The sequence below is a fragment of the Pipistrellus hanaki genome (genome assembly GCF_964339955.1).
Source record: "Pipistrellus hanaki genome assembly, chromosome: 3".
NCBI classification, from domain to species: Eukaryota; Metazoa; Chordata; class Mammalia; order Chiroptera; family Vespertilionidae; genus Pipistrellus; species Pipistrellus hanaki.
In genome coordinates this window covers 122,149,759-122,173,823 of record NC_140505.1, presented here as the reverse complement: position 1 = coordinate 122,173,823, position 24,065 = coordinate 122,149,759, and the positions used below count along the sequence as shown (strand labels likewise).

The following is a 24,065-nucleotide window of genomic DNA, read 5'->3' as shown; positions in this document are numbered from 1 at the left end:
TACCATGCACAGTTGACCTATCTTGAAAGTAACTTAGGGGAACAATCGCATTATATGATTTCTAGCATTTATGAGACCATTTTTTAAATTACCCTTTCATTTATACATTCAAGAAGTATTTGTGAACTACTACTGTTCTGTGCCAAATGATGTTCTAGGCCCCAGTTATGTATTAATAAACCAAAATGAAAAGAACTTTAGCTCTTAGAAGTTTTTGAAGAGGTGATGGAGGAGAGAAGAGGAAACAAACAAACACACATGCAAAATAATGATAAGCACTATCAAGAACAGTACAGCTTTACTTATAAGTTAAACAAATCCACTGACTGAACATCAGGGAGCCTGAAAACTAATTTTTAAATTAAAATAATGTTTACTCCTGGTAATAGGTAAAATAATTTTTTTGAATCATGGTAAATGTCGTCACCACCCATAACTCCACATCATTATTTAAAGTGTAACTAAAGGGACTAGATCCTTCAGTGATCTCCCATGGGTCCCTCAGCTGGAGCCCTCAGCCGACGCTAACCCAGGCCTGCCTCCAGCATTGACACTCTCTGTGTTTCTCCAAACTCACTCTATTACAACCACATTCACCATTTTTGTTGTTGCTTTGCAAACATATAAAGCTCATTTTCTGCCTCAGGACTTTACATGCATATTTTTTCACCTTGAATCCACCCCTTTACCCACCATCCCCAGCTCTCAATATACTTTCAAATCAGAGCTAATTTGTAAATGTAGATTCTAAATACATGGAAGCCGATTCTGGATGAGGTCCCCTGCTCTCACTTTCCCAGTATCTTTACCTGTCCTTTTAGAACTCAACGCAATGTAAGGAATTATATAATTGCATATACTCTTTGTGTGTTATCTATCTCTGTCTTTCATTAGCCTCAAGTCTCTTTGGGGTAAAGTAAGGGGGCACAGGGGTAACTTGCTTTCCTTTGCCAATGAATTTTTGTGTCTTGCACTCTGCCTGACACAAATAAGCATTTAGAAAATTGTTTCTGAGGGAAAGAATGGATTTCCATAAAATGTCTTCAGTTTACAACACATGGTTTCATGCAACTCATGGCGAAGTGGGTTTTGGTGGGAACTGGTAATAGCCTTTAAATCATGTGACTCAGCAAATGAGTCTAGTTGAATCTTGTGTTTCTCAGTCTGCATCACACACGGGTCCAGTCCCAAGCTCTGCTGGAAGTACTGCTTGCCTGTAGGCTCATGGTCCCAATGACAGATGGTTTTTAATCTTTGCTATTTGGCGTCCAGAATGGGAATATATTTCTAACTCATGTATTCTTTCCAACATGTAGGAAATGACTCTGGTTGGCTGTGCTTTCTGAGTAATCAAATACTTTTTGGGACCCGTAGCCCTGGGTTAAAGGCTTTAAATGCTCCCTGGCAGGAAAAACCACTTTATGCTTGGAATAATTGTTGAAAAAGGATCCAATTGTGAAAAGCCACAATGTGTAAAACATGAAATAATTTTAGGATGTTATAATTTGATCATCTCAAGCCCAATACTCTGAAGAACATACACACAGACACACACAGACACACACACACACACACACACACACACACACACAAGCACACAGTGTCAGTGATGTTTTGTACGCCTCTTGAAATGAGAAATTAGAATTCTCCCTCAGAATAGGAAGAATCCTTCAGTGCCTAGCATATCCTTAATTTCCATATGGCACTTATCAATTTGTAGTAATATTCTATTTCTTTATTTGTCTCCCTAACTCTTTTTTCAGATGTAAGAAACTACTTTTCTCTTTTTTATCTCCAATATCTGACCAAAAAAGAAAAAGAAAAAGAGGTCAATATAGATAAATCATTAATATTTAGTGACTGGGTCACAGATAATAAATAATCACTTATCATGGAAACAACAAGGCAAAATGGAGCTCAGAAGCCACTCTGGGAACAAACTTCTCTTAGGCAACACCTATTTCTTTAAACCAACAACTAAGGTTTTCCCAACCTAGTAATCCCTCCGATTTTTCTACATGGATTTAAGCCATAAGGATTCTGTTCTATCAATTGGCAAATAGCACTCCTCATAACTGCAGAAAAAAACTATAAAATTCTATTCAGAATATAATGAAAGCTGCAGGAGATTGTGTGTGTATTTATCTTGTAGGAAAAACTTGAGTCCTACAGGGCGTTGCTATGTTAGCTCCCTCCAGAGAATTGAAACTGAAACTGTAAAGAGAGCGGAATGGTCTGATTAGGATAAGAGCTACTGTAATATGCAGTCTCCAGTCTTAATTAGGACTACAAGATTCAGCTGATAACATAAATCTCCCTCCTTGTGTTTCTACATTTGTGAATGAATTATGCCACCGTACTTAGAGTTTGGGGATTTCATATTCTAAAATCATTATTTAAAAACCTAACAAAGTAGATTTCTCTATATAAGAAAGTAGATAAATGCATTAAGGAGTGCATTAAATAAAACAATAAAAGGAAGAAGGGAAGAAAACAATGGAAAATAAAGGAGAGACTGAGAGATGAGAAAAGAACAGAACAAGCAAGGAAGGAAGGGAACTATTAAAATATTAAGATAGAACCTCTCTGCAAGTCAGATGCATTTGTAGGTGCTATATTTCAATGTCCTTACTAGGTAAATAGCAATACCTTTCCTTTTTATTAGCACTGTGGCACTGCTGTTGCTTACAAAGAGATTCACAAGTCAAAATAGACTCAGTTAGCTTTTCAATAATTTTAAAAGGTGGGAGAACCCCACCAGAGAAGGATAGCACTTCAGTATCCTAACAAGGAGTCTTGTTAGCAAAACAAAGTGTGAATTGCTTAGAGATAATTCCCCCAGTGGGTAATTCCACCAGGCACTGCTGTGGCAGTGCATGCTGTTTCTGCTCTGCAGAGCCATGCCGTTGGACAGGATATGTCAGAAGAAATGTGAAAAACTCGCTTTTTCGGAACATTTATCCTTCTGGATTTTTCTTTATGTCAGCATGATTCACGTGTATTGATTCTTAGCCTGGAGCACCTAGCACAACCAGGAATTAAGGAGGCTAGAGCAGGATGTGAATAATGAATGGGCTGCATACATAATCAGAACTCTCTATGCCCAGTTAGTAGTAAAAGCAAGTGCAGAATTGCAGGCCAGCATTGTGATGGATTATTTCCTTTATTCTCTCAAGGGAGAACAGGAAAACGAGAACGAGCAAGGACTTGAGTGACAAACACCTGGATTCAGATCGAGAGACTGTCCATTTGCCTATTGCTTCATTCCTGGAAATTGTGCTGCAACTGTCTGATTAAGGTATTTGGATAAAACAGAAACTTGAGTAGTTTTTGTTGATGATCATCTTCCCCCAGCCCCATCCTTATACATATTTTGTGACATATGGTGGTGGTAGGGCATTTGTACAGAAGATTAGAGGTTTGTATCTCTTAATTTTAAACTGATTTGATGATATTAAAGGTAAACATATTTTGTAATTATTATTAGTATTAATACCATTGAAGAGCTAGTTTAGTTGAAGGGGCACTGATTATTTATATAACATTTTTGCTTTCTTCTGCTTTCACTTTATACTTCATCACATCCCAAGATGTTATGGATCATTATCTGTAGATGATCTTGAGCAGCCTTGCATTCTACAAGAATATGCCATGACATCTGCCTCTGTGCTTTTGTGCCCTGTTGTAAGGATGATATTTGGGTAGGGGGCGAGAGAGGAGGCAGAATTTGTCTCAGGCTGGTGTTTCTTTGTGCCATTCTCATTCTCATATATGCTTAATTGAACAATGAAGTACATATATCATATTGCACTATTACATATGTTAGAGTACATAATTGGGGTTGTAAAGTATCTGCTTCAATGTCTTAACTAATGAATTCCATCTAATTCAATTATCATTCTTAGACTCTTCATTAACCAATCAAGTTGCTTCTTTGATCTAAGTCATTTCTAACATACATTCACTAGACATAAAAACTGTTCTATCAAGTAAATTTGAGGTGATTAAATTATCTCACAAATCATTATTTGAAGTCCAGTGTTACTGACATTTTAGATTTCAAAAGAATTGTCTTTCGCATTATTCTCATTGTATACAGGAGAAATAATATTATAGTATGAAACTGTCTTGAAGACTTTATTTCACTATTTGCGTCTTAGTGTTTTTCCCCCATGCAGGAAGTTGGATACAATAAGTCTCCAATACTAAAATCATTTAGAAATAAACCAACTATCCACCTATAAATTCACCAACGTATTAAATAAATCTGTCCAGTAGGTTTTTGTTACATTACAAGCTCTTCATTTTTGGGGAATGAACTATTTCAATACTAGAAGTTTCTCCTATTTCTCATTCAGTATGATACTACAGAATAGAATCACATTTGTTATTGTATAAACATGCTTTATATTTATTTTTATAAATTTTACATATATTATTAAAATAAACAAAGTGGTATGAAAATGCATATAACCAGAATCAAAAGCATTTTAGTTTCCTGGGAAATAATTGTCACAGTGATAATGGTTATTTCAATAATTCTATAATGAAAAGCATGTGTTGATGCTCTGGCAGTGTGGTCCTTACTATACAGCTTTTAAAATGTTTCCACTTTATTCTCTTCTATTTTGATGGCTTCTAAGAACAATTTATTCTTCTATTCTGCAAATATTTTAAGGAGCATCTCAATGTAGCCTGAAGTGAGCCTATGTAAATATATATTTATGGGCACTATGCCAGACTTGCTTAATCAGAATCTTTGGGAATGGATTCCAGAACTCTGAGGGCTCCTGGGCTGCCAGAGGGATGTCTGACTGCCAGCTTAGGCCTGATACCCCAGGGAGTGGGTATAAGCCAGCAGGTGGACATCCCCCGAGGTGTCCCAGACTGCAAGAGGGTGCAAGCCAGACTGAGGGATCCCCTTAAGCACGTGAATTTTTATGCACCAGGCCTCTAGTAGATATATAATTGATATAAAACATAAAATATTGAAATTAAATTTATATTTGTCCAACTGGTATGACTCAGTGGTTGAACATTGACCTATGAATTAGGATGTCACAATTTTATTCCTTATCAGGGCACATGTCAGGATTTTGAGCTGGATCCCCAGTATGGGGCATGCAGAAGTCAATCAATGATTCTCATCATTGATCTTTCCATTTCTCTCCCTCTCCCTTTCTCTCTGAAATCAATAAACATATATTATAAATAATTAAATTTAGGTTTTTTTCTTATATATTTTTATTTCTCAGGAATAATTTTAGACTATATTATTTATGTTTTCATGCTAAATATTTTGAAATTAAAATTCAGTATATGTATGTCAACAATAATAATATCTATCAATTTAAAAGTTTCCAAGGTTGTCAAGTAATATAAATTATTTCTACCAAGTAAAAGTTATTAAATTTATAGTTTGTACAATTAATTTTTATTTTCAAATTTGAATCTTTAGTTTTACAAAGCTTTCTATGAAACATCATTCTTTGCACATTAAATATATCTAAGAAGCACCACTTCTTTTAAAAATATATATGTATTTTTATTTATTTCAGTGGGAAAGGGAGAGGGAGAGTTAGAAACATCAATGATAAGAGATAACCACTGATCAGTTGCCTCCTGCATTCTCCCTACTGGGGGCAGATCCAGCAACCCAGGCATGTGCCCTGACTGGGAATCAAACCATGATCTCCTTATTCATGGGTCTATGCTCAATCACTGAACCACAATTGGTGGGGAAGCACCATTTATTTAAGAGCTAGAACATGAAGGACAAAATAGTCTCAAATATTTTTTTTTAAATACTGTAACCGTGCAGTATTAAACTAGCTGTTAAATAAAGTAGATGCTCACTAATGGTTATGTTCACAATTCAGAGCAATAGATATATTCAATTATCCTACCTAATAAAATAGTAATATGCAAATTGACTGTCACTCCAACACAAGATGGCCACCCCCACGTGGTCAAAAATGGCTGCCTCCATGTGGACACAAGATGGCTGCCATAAAATGGCAGGGAGGAGAGGGCAGTTGTGGGAAATCAGGCCAGCAGAGGAGGGCAGATGGGGGTGACCAGGACTGCAAGGAAGGACAATTGGGGGTGGGGGGAGGGGAACTAGACCTGCAGGGGAGGGCAGTTGAGGGGAAACCAGGCCTTCAGGGGAGAGCACTTATGGGGGACCTGGCCTGCAAGGGAGGGCAGTTGGGGGTGACCAGGATTGTAGGGGAGGGCAGTTGGGGGGGACCAACACTGCAGGGGGGATAGTTAGGGGTGATAAGGCTGGCAGAGGAGTGCAGTTGGGGGGGGTGGGGAGACCAGGCCTGCAGGGGAGGACAGTTAGGGGTTACCAGATTGGCAGGGGAAGGCAGTTAGGGGTGACCAGGCCAACAGGGGAGTGCAGTTAGGGTCAATTGGGCTGGCAAGGGAGCAGTTAGAGTCGATTAGGCTGGTAGGGGAGTGGTTAAGGAGTGATCAGGCTCGCAGGCAGAAGCAGTTAGGGCAATTAGTCAGGCAGGCAGGGAGGCAGGCAGGCTAGTGATTGAGAGCCTGTAGTCCTGGATTATGAAAGGGATGTCTGACTGCTCATTTAGGCCCAATCCCACCAGCAGTTTTGGATTGTGAGAAGGATGTCCCAGGTTGGAGAGGGTGCAGGCTGGGCTGAGGGACACCACCCACCCCCATGCACAAATTTTGTGCACCAGGCCTCTAGTTATAAAATAAATGAATACATATAAGTTACACATCCATTGGGAAAGCATGTGAATGGAGGAAATGTTTAAACAGAAACAATGAGCTACTCTAAGTTATTTAATCCATCACTCAAGTCTTTATCCAACTTTGTTTTCTAAATAACTCTACCTTGCCCTACCTGGTTTAACTCAGTGGATAGAGCATTGGCCTATGGGCTGAAGGGTCCCAGGTTTGATTCCAGTCAAGGGCACATGCCTGGGTTACTGGCTTGATCCCTAGTGGGGGGTATGCAGGAGGTAGCCAATCAATGATTCTCTCTCATCATTGCTGTTTCTATCTCTCTCTCCCTCTTTCTTCCTCTCTGAAATCAATAAAAATATTTTAAAATAAAAATAAAAAATAAAAAATTCTACCCTCTATATATTTTTTAAAGTTTAACAGAGTGTTTCAGTATACTAAATTTACCAAATTGCATTTACCCATACAATTTTTCCTCTAATTTATTGTATATTTATTAAATACCTATTGTGTATTAAGCACTATGTCACATTTGTTACTTTTACTGCAGAAATTAGACTACAAAGAACAGTTTGTTCTATTTGAAATTTAGTATTTTACATTTTACCATTTCTCTTTATTTTTTGTTCACTAAATTTGGGTGGTTTGAGAGAACAGGAAGCATCTGTGCCTGGGGATGGATGAATAGGAGTATGAATAACTCAGGGAGTCTGCCCAAATAAGGACACTCTGTCTTATTTCTCCTCTTGACTTTGGATTTCAAGGTGGTCTAGTTGCCCTAAGTAGAGACCCCTATAGTCCCATTTAACATAAAGAACAAGAGTTATACATGGAAATGCAAGCAGAACTATTTCCTCAATCTAAAATCTTCTATTCAAAGAAAAATGAATAATTTCAAAATAAAGGCCGATAATATATAGCATCTCCTTAGTTGATATAAGACATGCTAGTAGGCTAATCTGCAAAATAAAAAGCAAGAGTTAGAAAGCCATTCTGGGAAAAGTGTCCACAGTTCCTTATCAAATCTAATTTTCAGTAAAATAGATTATTTAAAAGAAAAGTTTTCAAAATTTCTATTGCTTAGGTTGAGGCACAGAAGTCATTTTGTAATTTCTTAAAATTCCTCTTTATCCTGGAAATTGCACTGAGGAGGGAAATGTGTTTATCCTTTCTATTGAAGAAAGTGTCAAAAGGGATTTTTAAGTATAAAGCATCCCTCTTTTCCATTTCATTCTCAAGAAATAAGAGCAAAAAATAACATGGATGTTGACAGCATTCAAATGAGTCTTAGAAAAGAAATGATCAATGTTATGCTGAATTATATATTTTCAGCTTTCAAAACTACTATGAAAACCTGGGCTTAGTAAGACTACAGTAGTATCACCACCCAACTTTGTGTGAATTTCCCCGATACTTTTGTTTCCCCATCCATTTGAAATGACACTTCAAAATTCCTGACCAAATCTATACCACCAGTTATATTCCCATATAAACTTTGACATTCCATACATTTAGGTTTACAGTCAATGTCTTTATGTTCTACTCTCCCTTAGCCTTACAAACCTTGTTCATCAGGGAGCCTGATTTTAGACATTTATGTATTCAACAGTTATTTTATTAAGCATCTTCTATGCCAGTCACTCTTCCAAGCCCTCTGTTCAGGCCCCATTCTCATGAGGATTTCATTTTAGTGGGGAGACAAACTATTATCAAAGGACAAATACATAAATACTTACGCCCACTAAAATGTTGGTCATCCGATAACTTTAATCATATTCTTGTTTACCTTTTTCCTCCCAAGTTTTATGTAGTCAGTGATTCTACTCTTCATTTTAATCTCATTATTACTGTTGTCAACCATGCACTAAAATCAATCTGATCCACTTATTTTAACATTTTTAAGGCTTTCCATCTTCTTAAATGGAAAGGACAGGGTATGCATACATTTACATATTAGTGAAAACTGAATTGCCTCAGAAATCTAATCCATATAAGATATGCCTAAGTAATGGTGTAGGGGTAGTAAGAAAGGCTATGCCATGACATTACAGTATCAAAAACTCACAGCCCGCATAAGACAACTTTTTGAATCCTGAGATTTTTCTTTATTACATTTTCCAGTGACTGAATGCCCTGTTTGGGACACATCAGAATAAACGTTTTGCTCTGTTGCTTTGCTTCTCCAACAAAGTAATTTTGGTATGGATTAAGTTGGACTAGCCATTTCTAAACTCAATAAGGTCTATATGTATCTAGTCAATATAAAAGAGCAATAATTGTGGCAATAGGAAGAAAATTATTTAATTGAAAATACTGAGTATAAAGCACAAAATAGAGGATAAGAAATAATACATAGCAACTAAATTTTTATTTAGTGATGATTTACAATTTAATGCTGATTTATTTTATTTATTTATTTTTAAATATATTTTATTGATTTTTTTTACAGAGAGGAAGGGAGAGGGATAGAGACGTCTATGAGAGAGATACATAGACCAGCTGCCTCCTGCACACCCCCCACTGGGGATGTGCCCACAACCAAGGTACATGCCCTTGACTGCAACCAAGGTACATGCCCTTGACCACAACCAAGGTACATGGCCTTGACCGGAATCAAACCTGGGACCCCTGAGTCTGCAGACCGACTCTCTATCCACTGAGCCAAACCAGTTTCAGCTATTTTTTGAGTGTATCTTTTGCCAATTGTTAGGCCTTTAAAAGATTCTTCACTTGTCATACATTTACCTCTTAAGTTATAGGTTCAATATATGTGTAGCTAAACATATATTGAACATATATTCAGGGAAATATTAAGGTTCATGTGAAAATGAGAAGAGAAGTTAATATAATCCTATACAGAAACATAGACAAAGTAGGAAATGGATAAATAGATGAAAAAACAAACAAACACACCTTTAAAAAAAAACAAAACAGTAATTATGTGAAGCAACAAAGGGATATATTGAAGGACAGAACATTGTTTCTGGTGCTATGTAATGGACTCTGGAAAACTATATTTTCCTAACATAGTAAAATGCACATTGAACTACCTGAAATATAGTCTAAACTCACTGTCTGCATTTAGAGGAATCACTGGTTATTAACCCACTTCATATCAACAACTCTGGTGGACTAAGATAAGGCCCTCAAACACCTCCCATTTATAAATATTTCTAAATATATAGATCAACACCAGTTAAACCTGAAAATAACCAAGGATCAGAAAAGAACTCAAAGGCAGAGCAGAGAGACTCAGAGTTGTGTCATGACTAAACAGGGAGAAGCCAGTCCCTTCTCAAGTCTCTTGTGGTAAAAAACTTGGGTCCACTGAGGTTAGAGTTCTGGAACTGAAATTCTCACATAAATTCAAGACCCTGGAGAAGCCATTTCTTCCTTAATGAAGCAGCAAGAAAATTGCACTCACTGGTTTATGGAAGGGACTAGAGTTTGTCTTCCTAGGAATATAGGTAAAATGAAAAAAAAATAGCTCTAGACAAATCAAAACACTAAACCTTGGTATGTAACAATGTGAGGCTTAAATTTATATTATTCACAGGACATGAATTTCCCCAAATATAATTTATGTAAACTAATGGAAACCTACCGTTCTTATAGGAACACGTATTAGCTAGAGCACACAGGACCCTTGAAGGGAAACAAAACAAAACACACACAGACACATATAAAAAAAAATCAACAACACACAAACCTGAAATGAGTTTTCAATTAAATAATGATAAATTATTGTGTGAGAATTATCCAGCATAATGAAGAATAAGCAAGCACTAAAAGCAGGAGAACTAAAATCCTAAATATTTGAGATAGTTTCACCATATGGAAAAATCATAATTAACCACTTTAATTATTAAGAAAAAAACGAAGAAATAAAAACCAACAATAGGACATAATGGAAACAAATTAACAGATACAGTATTTAAATTTAAATTTTTAATGAAAATTTTCAGGAGGAAAAGAGAATAGCCTTAGAAAATATTAATGGAATGTGAATTATATCTGTAGACATTTTCTAGAATGAGAAGATTGTTAAGAAATGGGGAAAAATGAGTAATTACAAAAATGTCTACTAAGAATTCTAGATGGATGGAATTAAAAGTTAATAACTGAGAATTTTCCATACCCAAAGGTGCGGGTACCATATAGAAAATCATTCCTAGCCACAAACCAGCCAAATAAAACAAACTGAGAGACATTGTAACAAAGCCACCGAACTCCAAAAACAATGCCAAGATCTTAAAATCAGAGTGAACAGACAATATAAAGAAACAAGGAAAATATCCCAAGAAACTAGAAACACCAATCAGAAAGGATATATGCACCCCTATGTTCATAGCAGCACAATCTACAATAGCCAGAATTTGGAAACAGCCTAGGTGCCCGTCAGCAGATGATTGGATCCAAAAACTTTGGTACATCTACACAATGGAATACTATGCTGCCATAAAGAAGAAGGAATTCTCATCATTTGCAGCAACCTGGATGGAATTGGAGAGCATCATGCTGAGTGAAATAAGCCAATCAACGAAAGAGAAACACCACATGACCTCACACATCGGTGGATGATAAAGATCTTTATAAACTGATGAACCAAGAGACAGATATAGAGAAAGTAAAGCAACAGGCAGACTGTCAAATTACAGTGGGGAGGGTAGGGATATCAGGGGGAGATAATAGATCAACCGAAGGACTTGTATAAATGCATATAAGTACAACCAATGGACATAAAACTATGGGGAGGGAGGGGATGTGTGGGAGGGAGGGAGGGGGGCAATAAAAAAAAAATCAAGAAAATATGTAAAAAATAAATAAATAAATAAATAAATAAATTAAAAAAAAAAAAAAAAAAAAAAAGAAACAAGGAAAAAGGTAAGGTTTTTGTCACCTAAAATAACAAGATAACAAGTGGAAAAAAACAAATTCAGGTGTTGAAGTAATATTTTACTTCAACTTATTTGCTCTGCTAGCAAACTCAAGTTCCATACTTTATATATAAAGTATTCAAATAATTATTCAATAATAATTCTGGGTATGTTTATTTTATTAGAGATCTGAGTTCAAACTTAGGTTTAAAATAGAAAAAATTAAGAATTAATAGGAAGATAGAGCAAGAAAACTAAATTTATTTAAGGTTGCAATATAACCTTGTAAGACAAGAATAAAGAATTTTGAGTTGTTAAAATGAGAAAAAAAAGAAGTACAAATGTGTACTTAAAGTAAATATATACAAGAAACATTGTAAACTAAGGACCAAAAAAAGAGAAATATTTAAATTAAAGAAAAAAAGTAATGGTAGTGATGAAGGAGTTGATGTAATGTTCTGAAGAGAAAGTAGAAATCTACTATTGAAAAAAAATTTAAAGATAATTATTTTTGTGAAAAAGTATAAACAATTCTGCCAGATGATGGAGAAATGCATTTAAAAATATGTCCTAGCTCTCACCTACAGGGTGGGGCAAAAGTAGACTTATAGTTGTGAGTAGACAAAACACAGTTTATTCTTTGATCACTTTTTATTGCTTATTGTATTACCAGAGGCTCAGTGCACAAAATTTGTGCATTCCTGGGGGTCCCTAGTCCAGCCTGTGCCCGCTCAGAGTCCAGGGAGCAGGCCTAAGCTGTCAGTTGGACATCCCTAGCACTGCCACAGAGGTGGGAGAGGCTCCTGCTACTGCTGCTGTGCTCGCCAGCCATGACCCTGCCTTCTGGTTGAGCAGCGTTCCCCCTGTGGGAGTGCACTGACCACCAGGGGGCAGCTTTTGCATAGAGAGTCTGCCCCATGGTGGTCAGTACGCATCATAGGGAGTGGTTGAGTGGCCTTAGCATATCATTAGCATATTATTCTTTGATTGGTAGACCAGATGATTGTATGACTGGACACTTAGCATATTAGGTTTTTATTATATATCATAGGATTTCCATAAATACAATTGTAAAGCTACTTTTTACCCCACCTTGTACTTATAGATAAGTATTGAGACTGTACTTAGAAGGCTTAGAGTGATAAATAGGAAGGTTTTCTGAAATATGATCACAACATCACAATTATCTAATTCATAAATTATTTTAGTATTTTCTTATTACACTTTTTTTGTTATTATTGATTTTTTTTACAGAGAGGAAGAGAAAGGGATAGAGAATTAGAAACATCGATGAGAGAGAGTCATCGATCAGCTGCCTCCTGCACACCCCCTACTGGGGATGTGCCCGCAACCAAGGTACATGCCCTTGACCGGGAATCGAACCTGGGACCTTTCAGTCCACAGGCCAACGCTCTATCCACTGAGCCAAACCGGTTCAGCTCCTTATTACACTTTGAATAAGAAACAGTCTGGGGGAAAAGTCTTTTAGAAAAAAATATATATAAGTCCAAAGTAGCTCCCAGTCAAGATGGCAACTGCGTGTAGAGCATGGCCAGATTAATCCTTTTGGTTTAGTGGTTGTTTGATGTTATACAAAAAGAAAAATGAACATCTGATAGCATCCAAGAAAGCATTCCTCTAGGGTAGAATAGTCTTCCTACTCTATGTTCTATAGTACTTTTAATTCTAAAAATATTGGAGGTTTTTATCCATGCTTTTTTACTTCTGAGTATAAATGTAACGAAATTCTGTTTTATAAACAGAATTCGGGTGATTCTGGTCTCATAAAATTTATGACTCGAATAAGATTTTATAAATTGATTTAAGGTCAGCATGCTTCAAGTTTATTTTGGATGCAAAATGATCTTCCATTGAAATCAACAACGGAGATCATTTCAAAAAGTATTCATACAATAAAAATTCTCTATAGTTAGAAAATTCACATTTATCTATTTTTATTTAGCAGCAACCTTTCCCTTTTCTTTATAAAAACTTTATAGGAGAAAGGAAATTTAAAAATAAAACAAAAGGAAGAAAATATTATCTGTAACTTTAAAAATTGTATTCAATTTTGCTTGCTCTTCACATAGCATGGTATCTAATACTTACCAGACATTTTTGGTTCTGTTATATTGTGGGCAGGCAGAATAGTGTTTTCCCACCAGTTTCTTATATATAGGCAAGAGCATTCAACCCCAAAATCCAAGTTTCTGTTTTTCTCCTGAAATAAATATCTCTGGTAAATAGGAAGGATGATGTGTGTGTGCGTGTGTGTGTGTGTGTGTGTGTGTGTGTGTGTGTGTATGACCATATATAAAAAATAATCTTTGTGATCATCATTAAGTTGAAATTATATTGCTTTACATCATTGTTTACAGTTTCTTTCTATATATCTCCAGTACACTACTTAGTTTTAGATCTCTGATACCTTAAGATGTATAACAGTTGAAATAAATCTATTATTTCCCCAGAAAATGTTTTTAGTTGGTAGTTTTTCTTCTTTATTTAATGAAATAATTTATTTCTTTCATGGTTATAGCAATTTTTTGCAAAGTTTTAGCTAACCTAATACAGTGACTGAAAATTGCCTATGCCTAATATTTATTCAGAAAGTAAAAGCTATATTTTAACAATTATAACTATAGAGAAAAAGGTTATTTGGTTTTGTATACTAACCATTCCTATTTATATATAATGAAATACATATTTCTTTTAGCAGGAGAAAAATTATTCTTCCATATTTAAAAAACCTTGTCACTCATACCCTGAAACTACATTTTTTTTTTGCTTTTATGGAATATATATTATCCATTTTCCACATGGACACTGAAATTTAGTTCGTGAAATGGCATATATATCTGATTTTAGACTGTGATAGGTAGTTTTCCATATATACATGAAGGATTATATACATATATTTTTTATTTCCTAAAATGCCATCAGTATTTTCAGTCTCTGGATATAAAAACTGCCTCAGTGTTTCTGATGTGTCTTATTAAAATATAATCACAATGCAGAATGGAGAAATACTTACATTTTATGAAGCATGACCATGAAATAACAAAAGTGCTTTTTTAAAAAAAAAAGGTCATACACTGAAACTTATGTCCAAATGAATGTTGTCCTCACCGTGTTCACCTTGGATTTTAGAAATGCTGCTATTGTTCAAAATATTTTGTAACATATTTTTGTGAACTGTTTTTAGAGCCAATTTATACTCCAGAAAGCATTTCTCAGCAATGGGAAGACATTGCATTATTATGAGTAGTAAATATATGGAGGTAGCGTGTGTGAGACATTGCTTTTAATGAGTTTATGTTTCAAACAAAATAGGCATCCATCAAGTATACTTTTATTTTATATAGAACTTTTTCCCTTGAAAATATATGTATCGCAGAAAAGGAGGCCTTATAACCATATGGGGGCTCATGAGCCACATGTAGCATAAAGGACCTTATCACAGAATATTACATTAGACTCTCAAGATTCTTTAAAAACAAAACGGGAAACAGCAATGATTCAGGTTGGACCAATGAGTGTAGGCTTACTGTTTGACTCACTTGTTATATCATTTACTTATGTCCTTAACTCAGACAAGTATATAAGGTCCTTACTAAAACCCATAAAACCATACATGACATGCTCCTGCTAGTCTTTAAATCTCTTTCAGAAGATAGAAGAAGAGAAAATACTCTCTAATTTGTTTTATGAAACCAGAATTACCTGAATGCAAAAACTCGACAGAGATTTTTCAAGTAAATTGCAGATCAGTGGGTTTTAATAACATAGAAGCAAAAATCCTCAACAAAGAGGCAGTCCATAAGTTAGAAAGATGGTCTGCCTTTTGTCAGCTGTTCATTTTTTAAACCACTATTCACCATTTTGAGCCCTATTATATGTGGTCAGGAAGTCAGACTTGTTACCATTGCACATTTAGTCAGCCACTTATTACCAAATATTTCTTGAACATGTATAATTTGTCAGTCATTATACCTTGTACTGGGGAATATAGCAGTGACCAAAATAGGCCAAATTTTTGCTCTTCTAGAACTTTTTCTGGGGAAACAGACAAAAAAGTTATACATGTGCTGAAACTTGTTTCAGTGGATAGAGCCTCAGCCTTCGGATTGAAAGGTTCCAGGTTCGATTCCGGTTAATAGAATGTACCTTAGTTGTGGGCACATTCCTAGTAGGGGGTGGGCAGGAGGCAGCTGATGGATGTTTCTCACTCGTCGATGTTTCTAACTTTCTATCCTCCCTTCCTCTCTGTAAAAAATCAATAAAATATATTAAAAAAGAAGTAATACATGTAAAATATATAGCATCTCAGTGATATGCTAAGAAGGAAAGGAGAATTTAATGTGCACATGAAGGTTAAATTTACATAGGTTGTTCAGAGATGGCTCCATTGAAAAGGTGACTTTTGTAAAACCCTAAAGGATGTAGAGGAGAGGCTCTTGATAATGTCTACTGGAAAAGAAGAGGTAGAAAGAGCAAGCAAACACATAACTAGGAGGCCAGTGAAGACTGAGACAAGCAAGTGCTTGGAGATAAAGTTGAAGAGTTAGGTAGAGAACAAATCATGCAGGGGCTTGAGGAAAATGGTGAGGAGTTTAGACTTTCTACTTAGTATAATGGAAAGCCACTGGAGGATTTTTAATGGGGAAAATGCCATAAAATTATTGGATGTTATAAAAATTTATTCTATTGATAGTTTCTCTGGAGAAGATATATTTAGATGTCAAAAGTACATGCATTGTCCTGTACACTAGAAGGTCATGGGTTCAATTTTTGGTCATGGCACATACCCAAAATGCACGTTTGATCCCACATTGGAATGCATCCAGGAAGCAACTGATCAATGTTTTTCTCTCACATCAATGATTCTCTCTCTCCTTCCCCCTTCATCTCTCTCTGAAATCAATTTAAAAAAAAAAAAGTACTGGCTGAGAGACAATAGGAAGTTATTGCAGCAGTGAGGGGAGGAAGCTGTCAGAGGTTAGTAGCTTTGATTGGACTCAGATCAGTGTAATGGTGAAAAGTAGAGAGACTTGAGACATATTCTGAAAGTAGAACCTATCTGACCTGAAGATGGATTAGTCTTGGGAAATAAGTGAGAAAAATTAATTAAGAGTGATCCTAAGTTTTGCCTTGAACAACTTAGTGAAGCCATTTACTGTGATGGGAAGATGCAAACAGGAATTAGTAAAGGAGGAGAAACCAAGTTTTGTTTTCTCCAAAGTAAGTTTGAAATTCTCATTGGATTTCCAAGAGATGGCAAATAGGCAGTTAGATAGAGGAGGCTGGACCCCACTTTATTAAAAGTTGCTTAAATATTAGTGATATTGGTCATGCCACTTTATTATGTCTATCTTGAATAAGTGTAACTTTATAGAGTACCAGGGTTAATTTGACAGACAATTGATGTGGAGAGCCTGAGCCAGCCTCTTCAAGTCTCTTGGCCTATCCCCCAGGTTGGCAGTATTGGAGCAGTAATGCAAGCACCATGTCCTCACATGGCAACAGAGAAAGCAAGGTAGCTGAGAGGGTGTGTATAGCAGAAAAAGACCTTTCTTTCTTTCTTTCTTTCTTTCTTTCTTTCTTTCTTTTCTTTTCTTTTCTTTTCTTTTCTTTTCTTTTCTTTTCTTTTCTTTTCTTTTCTTTTCTTTTCTTTTCTTTTCTTTTCTTTTCCTTCCTTCCTTCCTTCCTTCCTTCCTTCCTTCCTTTCTTTCATTCTTTCTTCTTTCTTTCAGTTGGTGCTCTCTTCTGAGCAGGGGGCAAAATACTTTCCAGAAAATTACTAACAGACTTCTCTAATGTGTTCTTTTTTTTTTTTTTTTTTTTTTTTAAGTTGAGCTGAACATTTATTTTTGTGATAAAAGTTCTCTGGAGCTTGTATATCCGGATCTGCTGTAGATAAATTTAGCATAGAAAGACTGAGCATTTAGTTTCTGGTTAGTACTCCTTTCAACAGATTAATTAGAAAAAAATTTCCCAATTATAGTGTCTATTAATGTAATTATATATTTTTCCTAGATAAATTTAATAGGAGGTAGTTCTTTTATTTCCTAGAACATAAGTTTTTGTTGTCTAAAGTTTTACATATGTCTTCTTTTCCCCCAATTGACCCCCAGCCCCAATATGTTCTTGTCCAAAGCCATATTAAATGCTTATCCCTATGCTATTACTTGCAAAATGAAAGGGTATTATCTAAATTTGATAAGTATGACTCATTTCTTATGGCTGAGATTCCATCATTAATGAAGAAGCTAGGGTGTATTAGGAAGGTGACCATCCATGTCTGCCACAAGAAGCATTGGCTTATACTAATAGACAGATTTAAAATCAGGCCAGGAGGATGCCCCCCAAATTTCTCCACTCTCCACTCAACATACTTTCACTGTCCCTCTGTAATACCCATTGTATATGGACACTGGAAAAACAAAAATATATATATTCACCTGGTCTAGGTTATTAGCTACAAATTACTTAATTTTAGGAGTGAAAAAAAACCACAACCCAATAGAGTCTTAGGTTACCAATAAGGAGGATTTTCTCTATGTCTCTCTCTCTCTTGTTTTCTAGTAACTTCATGTTTTCTAGGCAGCTGAGGGAAAACACAGCCTAGAATATCATAATCTTAAATAAATTTATTGTGAATTTAAATTCATCAGGTCTGTATAATTGCCATTTAACTTTTATAAGTCGTACTTTATCATCTTCAAAACGCCTCAGGGTTTTCATCCTTGCTGTGCCTTCTGCCTGGCATTTCCTTCTTTTAGATCTTCACAGGGTCAACCGGATCTCTTCATTCAGGTCTCATCTTAAACGTCATTTTCTTATAGCTGCTTACCTTGTCCACTTTACTGGGCGCAGCCACACCTGTATCAAGTCACTCTGTATTATGTGCATACTATATATTAATCACTGCTTTAATGTAAGAAGTTGTCACTGACTAAAAGTTGCATGTATTTTTGCTTAAACTTATTTATTAAGTCATCCCCACTCTTAATTCGCTTCTAGACTTCTGTTTTCTTTCCCAAGGGCTCCTAGCACCTATGTCGATATGTGCTATATAGTCAATAGTCAATATTTATATGAAGCATTCTTTTTTATGACATTTGTTAGACTTTTTCTGATTGGGAAATTAAATTACTTATAGAAATCATTCCTATATCGCTATTTTAGATTTATCTTTCCTCCTTTATTTTAGGGAACTTTTTTTCTTTTGAATCTACATTTTCTACTTCAAATTATAGAATGAATAAAACATATAACTATGCTTTTCTGGTCATAGTAGTTGGTCTAATGATAGGTAATAAATGCAAGCCAACCCATTCATGAGGCTTTTTTATATGGTTATAATGATTTCATGTGCACATATATTTTTATGTCTTCCACTGTCTCTTAATAATGGCTTCAGTATGTTTTTATAACTTTAAAATTAATCATTTGCCTATGAACCAAAACACAAATAAAAATTTTCTTGTAAAAATATACTTATATTTTTGGGCTTATGAGTCTAAAGGGTATAAGTTGGAATCTGGACAGGAAATGTACCTAATATCACAAGGATTGTTTTAATTGGCTCCTTGGTTTGCCTGTCTACAAAAACACTGTTTTTGTATTCCAATAATCTTATTCAAAAATAGTTACAATTATACAATATATACACCATTTGCCTATTGACTCTTTTAAGGAAGGAAGGATTAAGTCATTTGAGATGCATTTGCTAAGTGGCAGGAATTGAATCAGATATTAGAGTTTTTCAGAGGAGTAAAATGTAGTCAGTACATTTGAGTGTTCCAACGTCTAGCTGAAGACTGTAGGTAGTGTGTGGGATGAAATAAACTAAAAAGGGGAACTAGAAGTGCCTAGGAAAAATGACACTGAGTGAGAGAAAAGAGATTCAGAAGCAGACACATCTGTGCTGGAAACTTAATGAAGTCAGTAAGAAACATCAGCCTGAGAGTTTATGGGGTGGGGAGAAGGCTGGATAGACAGACCTGTGAAAGAATCAGAAATGAGGCGAACAGAAACAATAGAAGGAAGAACTTAAAAAATTCATGGGAGAATGGAAGAAACTAAATTCCAGAAAACACATTTCTGAGTTTGTGCACTTTTAGTGGCAGGGTCATAGTGTTTGAACATGAGCTGTGTATGGGGACATGTTAGTTGGCCTGTGAATATGGCCATTCATTGTCCAGCTCTGTGAGGAGTGTTAGTAGGTATTAACTGTTCATTTACTGAGAATCTGCCATATGACAAGTGCTGCAACAGAAGCAAATAAAAGACAGAGAGAGGCCTCTGTCTTCAAAAAGGCCTTCATGTCTGATGAGAATATATGTAAAAAACCTATGTGACAAAATACATTTGCCACAACTCTCCCATTAGTGGAACATTTTTCCAATTTTCAAAACTAAGCGACGCAACCCACTGGCATTGACATCACGGCTATCTATGTACACTGTCCTTCCATTCAGTTACTTTGTTCTCTTTGCTCTATTATAGAGAAAACAATGTGAGTTGATATTTAAGTACAAATTCTTATCTGTGTCTGCCATATCACACTGTATTGTGAGAAGTCCAAACTTTAGGCTCTTTCTTAAATTTAATTATCTGGTACTTTCCTGCAACAGTCTGTCTCCTATTGACATGGCAGGCTTCATTTTGTTCACATATCTTTTGTGTGTGTCTCCTTGATATTGATAACAGTGGCTGGTGTAGGAGCTTATCTGCCTTTGATTCTGAAAATGTAATAAAGAAGGAAAACACAAAGTAACAGTCATGTGTACTAATTATTCAAGCATCTTTTCGACTTCTGTATAGATAATGGGGGGATATGGTGTGCAGGCGGCAACTCCATCTATCTGGGACCAATGACAAACACCAATGGCAAGAGACAGCACTTCTTTGACAAATATATAAATTGTTGAAACAAAACAAGCTAAAGTGATCTTATGGGCAGCTTTGTTTTATGTTTAAGGTACAGTTATTTCATGAATATGGCCCTTTGTATTCTTTGTCCTCCCCCCCCCCACCTTTGTTTTTTGTTTTTTTTAACTTCAGAATATCACCAGTCTTTTCTTACCTAATGATTTATAAATAGAAATAATGTGAAAATTAGGAGAGACTTCACTTTTTATTCCCTTTTGGTTTTAACTCCATTTACTCTCTTAGAATATATCTTAAATATTATTAAAATGATAGGATATTTGTGATAAAATATGATATTAAAGGAATTCTTTGAAGTTATGTAGTTTTCAGCTGACCCTGGCGATTTTTAATTTGTAAGAGCCTTCTAAGAATGGAAACTTACATCTTTTTTAAAAAATATATATTTTATTGATTTTTTACAGAGAGGAAGAGAGAGGGATAGAAAGTTAGAAATATCAATGAGAGAGAATCATCGATCAGCTGCCTCTTGCACACCCCCCACTGGGGATGTGCCCACAACCAAGGTACATGGCCCTGATAGAAATCGAACCCAGGATCCTTTAGTCCTTAGGCGGACGCTCTATCCATTGAGCCAAACCGGTTTCGGCGGAAACTTACATCTTATAGAAACTTTTATATATAACACAAATTGTTCATAATCTATATTCACCTTGTGGTATTTTTTCTATGATAATGTGTAATAGAATATTTGGCCTACAGTCAATGCCAAAAATAATATAGATAATTAATACAGACATTTAAAAATTATAGGCCTCAAGATAATTAATTTTGTTTCCTTTAGATTTTATAGATGAAAGTAAAATTTGATTTGAAATTTAAAGAAGGGAAGAATTAGTCATATGGAATTATTTTATGTCAAAGGAGATTTTTTTCATCATTGATTTAAAACTATAAATCAGACATTATGATCCAAAAAAATCTAGGGAATAGTATTGATTTTCAAATGTGATTAGAAAAATTGAAACATTCAACCCTACCTACCCTTTCTATGAACTCTTTTTTGGATTAGTAAATTTCCTCAATCTCATCATTTGTGATGCTTTTTATAACATTGAGAGTTATATATAAGCAATGACTCTATAGATTTTAGAAAATCATGCTGAGTTGTTTTGTAGCTAAGTATGTTTGTGCCAAGATAATTTGTTTCTATATTTGACTTGTATTGATTACTATTTGAGAAAAAGCTGATAATTTTTCAGTGAGGGTCATTACATGAAAAAAATCATTATTTCCTGGAGCCTTTATTTTGGGGCCACAGAATGTAGACAGGAGGCCCTGGGCAAGTTAAGGCTCAGGCTATTTGCCAAGATCATTGCTGGCTCATACCATTACCCGCTTCACAACTCAAAGACACTCTGGTGGTCAGGAAGATTCATATATAGAAGAAAAAGGAGGAATGGCTCCTTCTTTACCTATGCCCGAGCCACAAACAACAGAACCCACCTGGAAGTCACCCTGGGAGAATGGACTATTTAAGAGTTGTAGAAGTTGTTATGCCAGGACCTAAATCCTATCTCTACCAGCTACCTGTGTGTGTATCTGGGCAAGGTGACTGACCTCTCCAGCAAGTGCTATCTAGTATACCTAATAATTTAAAAGGGTCCTCCCAACATAATCTCAATAATAAGAAGTGAAGGTAGATACGTTTTTTCTAAACCATTTTGACTTCTAATTTAGGGGTGCCACAGGTTCTGTTCAGATATAACTTAAAATAGTGCTTGTTAAATAGTGGGTAGGTACCTATCAGTGGATCATGTAATCAATCTAATAGCTTGTGACTAACATTTTTAAATGGAATAGATTAGAGTGAAATAAAAAAAAATACATCAAATGCATTGAGAATTAGCATTGCTTTGTGAAACATTTTTTAACCATGCCAGTGGTACACTATTATCATCAAATATCTTGGGTCGGCAACTAAGTAATTGCGGGTTTCACACATATATGGCTTCAGTTGAATTTTTAGGTTTGCAGACGTAGTACAAATGTAAAACACATTTTGTATTTGATAGTTGGCTATTAAGCTGTTAATCAGTAAAAAAAGTTTTTTGATCTGTTTTGTAGTTTTTGTTTGGCGTTCGTTGAAAAATGGAAAATCAAAAGGAACATTTTCGTCATATTTTGCTTTTTTATTTCCGCAAAGGGAAAACGCATCGCAAGCTCATAAAAAGTTATGTGCTGTTTATGGTGACGAAGCCTTAAAAGAACGGCAGTGTCAAAATTGGTTTGCCAAATTTCGTTCTGGTGATTTTTCACTCAAAGATGAAAGACGCTCTGGTCGTCCAGTTGAAGTTGATGACGCCCTAATCAAAGCAATAATCAATTCGGACTGTCACAGTACAACACGTGAGATTGCAGAGAAGCTTCATGTATCACATACATGCATTGAAAATCACTTAAAACAACTTGGCTATGTTCAAAAACTCGATACATGGGTTCCTCACGAACTGAAAGAATCACAGTTAACGCAACGCATTAGCAGCTGCGATTTGCTAAAGAAACGTAATGAAAATGATCCATTTTTAAAACGACTGATAACTGGCAATGAAAAATGGGTTGTTTACAACAATATCAAGCGGAAAAGATCGTGGAGCAGGCCAGGTGAACCAACTCAAACAACATCAAAAGCTGATATTCATCAAAAGAAGGTTTTGTTATCAGTTTGGTGGGATTACAAAGGAATTGTCTACTTTGAACTCTTACCACCCAACCGAACAATCAATTCTGATGTCTACATTGAACAACTAACGAAATTAAACAATGCAGTTGAAGAAAAGCGGCCCGAATTGACAAATCGAAAAGGTGTTGTATTCCATCATGACAATGCAAGGCCACACACATCTTTGGTCACTCGGCAAAAATTAATGGAGCTTGGTTGGGATGTTTTGCCACATCCACTATATAGTCCTGACCTTGCACCATCTGATTACTTTTTGTTTCGATCTTTACAAAACTCCTTGAATGGTAAAAATTTCAATAATGATGATGATGTCAAATCGTACCTGATTCAGTTTTTTGCTAATAAAAACCAGAAGTTTTTTGAACGTGGGATTATGATGCTGCCTGAAAGATGGCAAAAGGTCATTGATCAAAATGGGCAATACATTACAGAATAAAGTTATTTAGTTCCATGAAAAAATTGTCTTTGATTTTCTTTTAAAAATCCGCAATTACTTAGCTGCCGACCCAATACATTGCCCTTATATATACTTCATGAATGGTCAAAATGCTTACAAGACCCAGTATTATTAATTTAACTACACATATGGAATACCACTTAGTGATATAGAATAAAAAGGACAGTTTTATATTTTTTTTAAAAAAAAAACAGACACATGCACGTGTACTCTGCCATTTGTTCTCTGACATTTTTTGTGAACATCAAGATGGTTTCTTTATGCAAATGAATGCTTGTGTACCAGCCAACAACTTATCCATTCTGATAGCTCTTTGTCTAATGACTTCAAGCCTATATTATAGTTCTCTATTTTCTACAACAGATTATGAACCTGACAA

At 35.4% G+C, this 24,065-nt stretch overlaps 1 protein-coding gene across 6 annotated transcripts in view; it reads left to right on the top strand.

The window, feature by feature from the left end:
* SYT1 (synaptotagmin 1) overlaps positions 1-24,065 on the top strand; it is a 522,673-nt gene that overhangs the window by 104,404 nt on the left and 394,204 nt on the right. For 3 of the 6 annotated variants that reach the window (XM_084880208.1, XM_084880203.1, XM_084880206.1), the window contains exon 2: positions 3,177-3,298. The exons of the other annotated variants lie outside the window; for them this stretch is intronic. The gene's annotated coding sequence lies outside the window, so the exon portion shown is untranslated. The remainder of the gene's footprint in view (positions 1-3,176; positions 3,299-24,065) is intronic. 6 annotated transcript variants of the gene reach the window in all.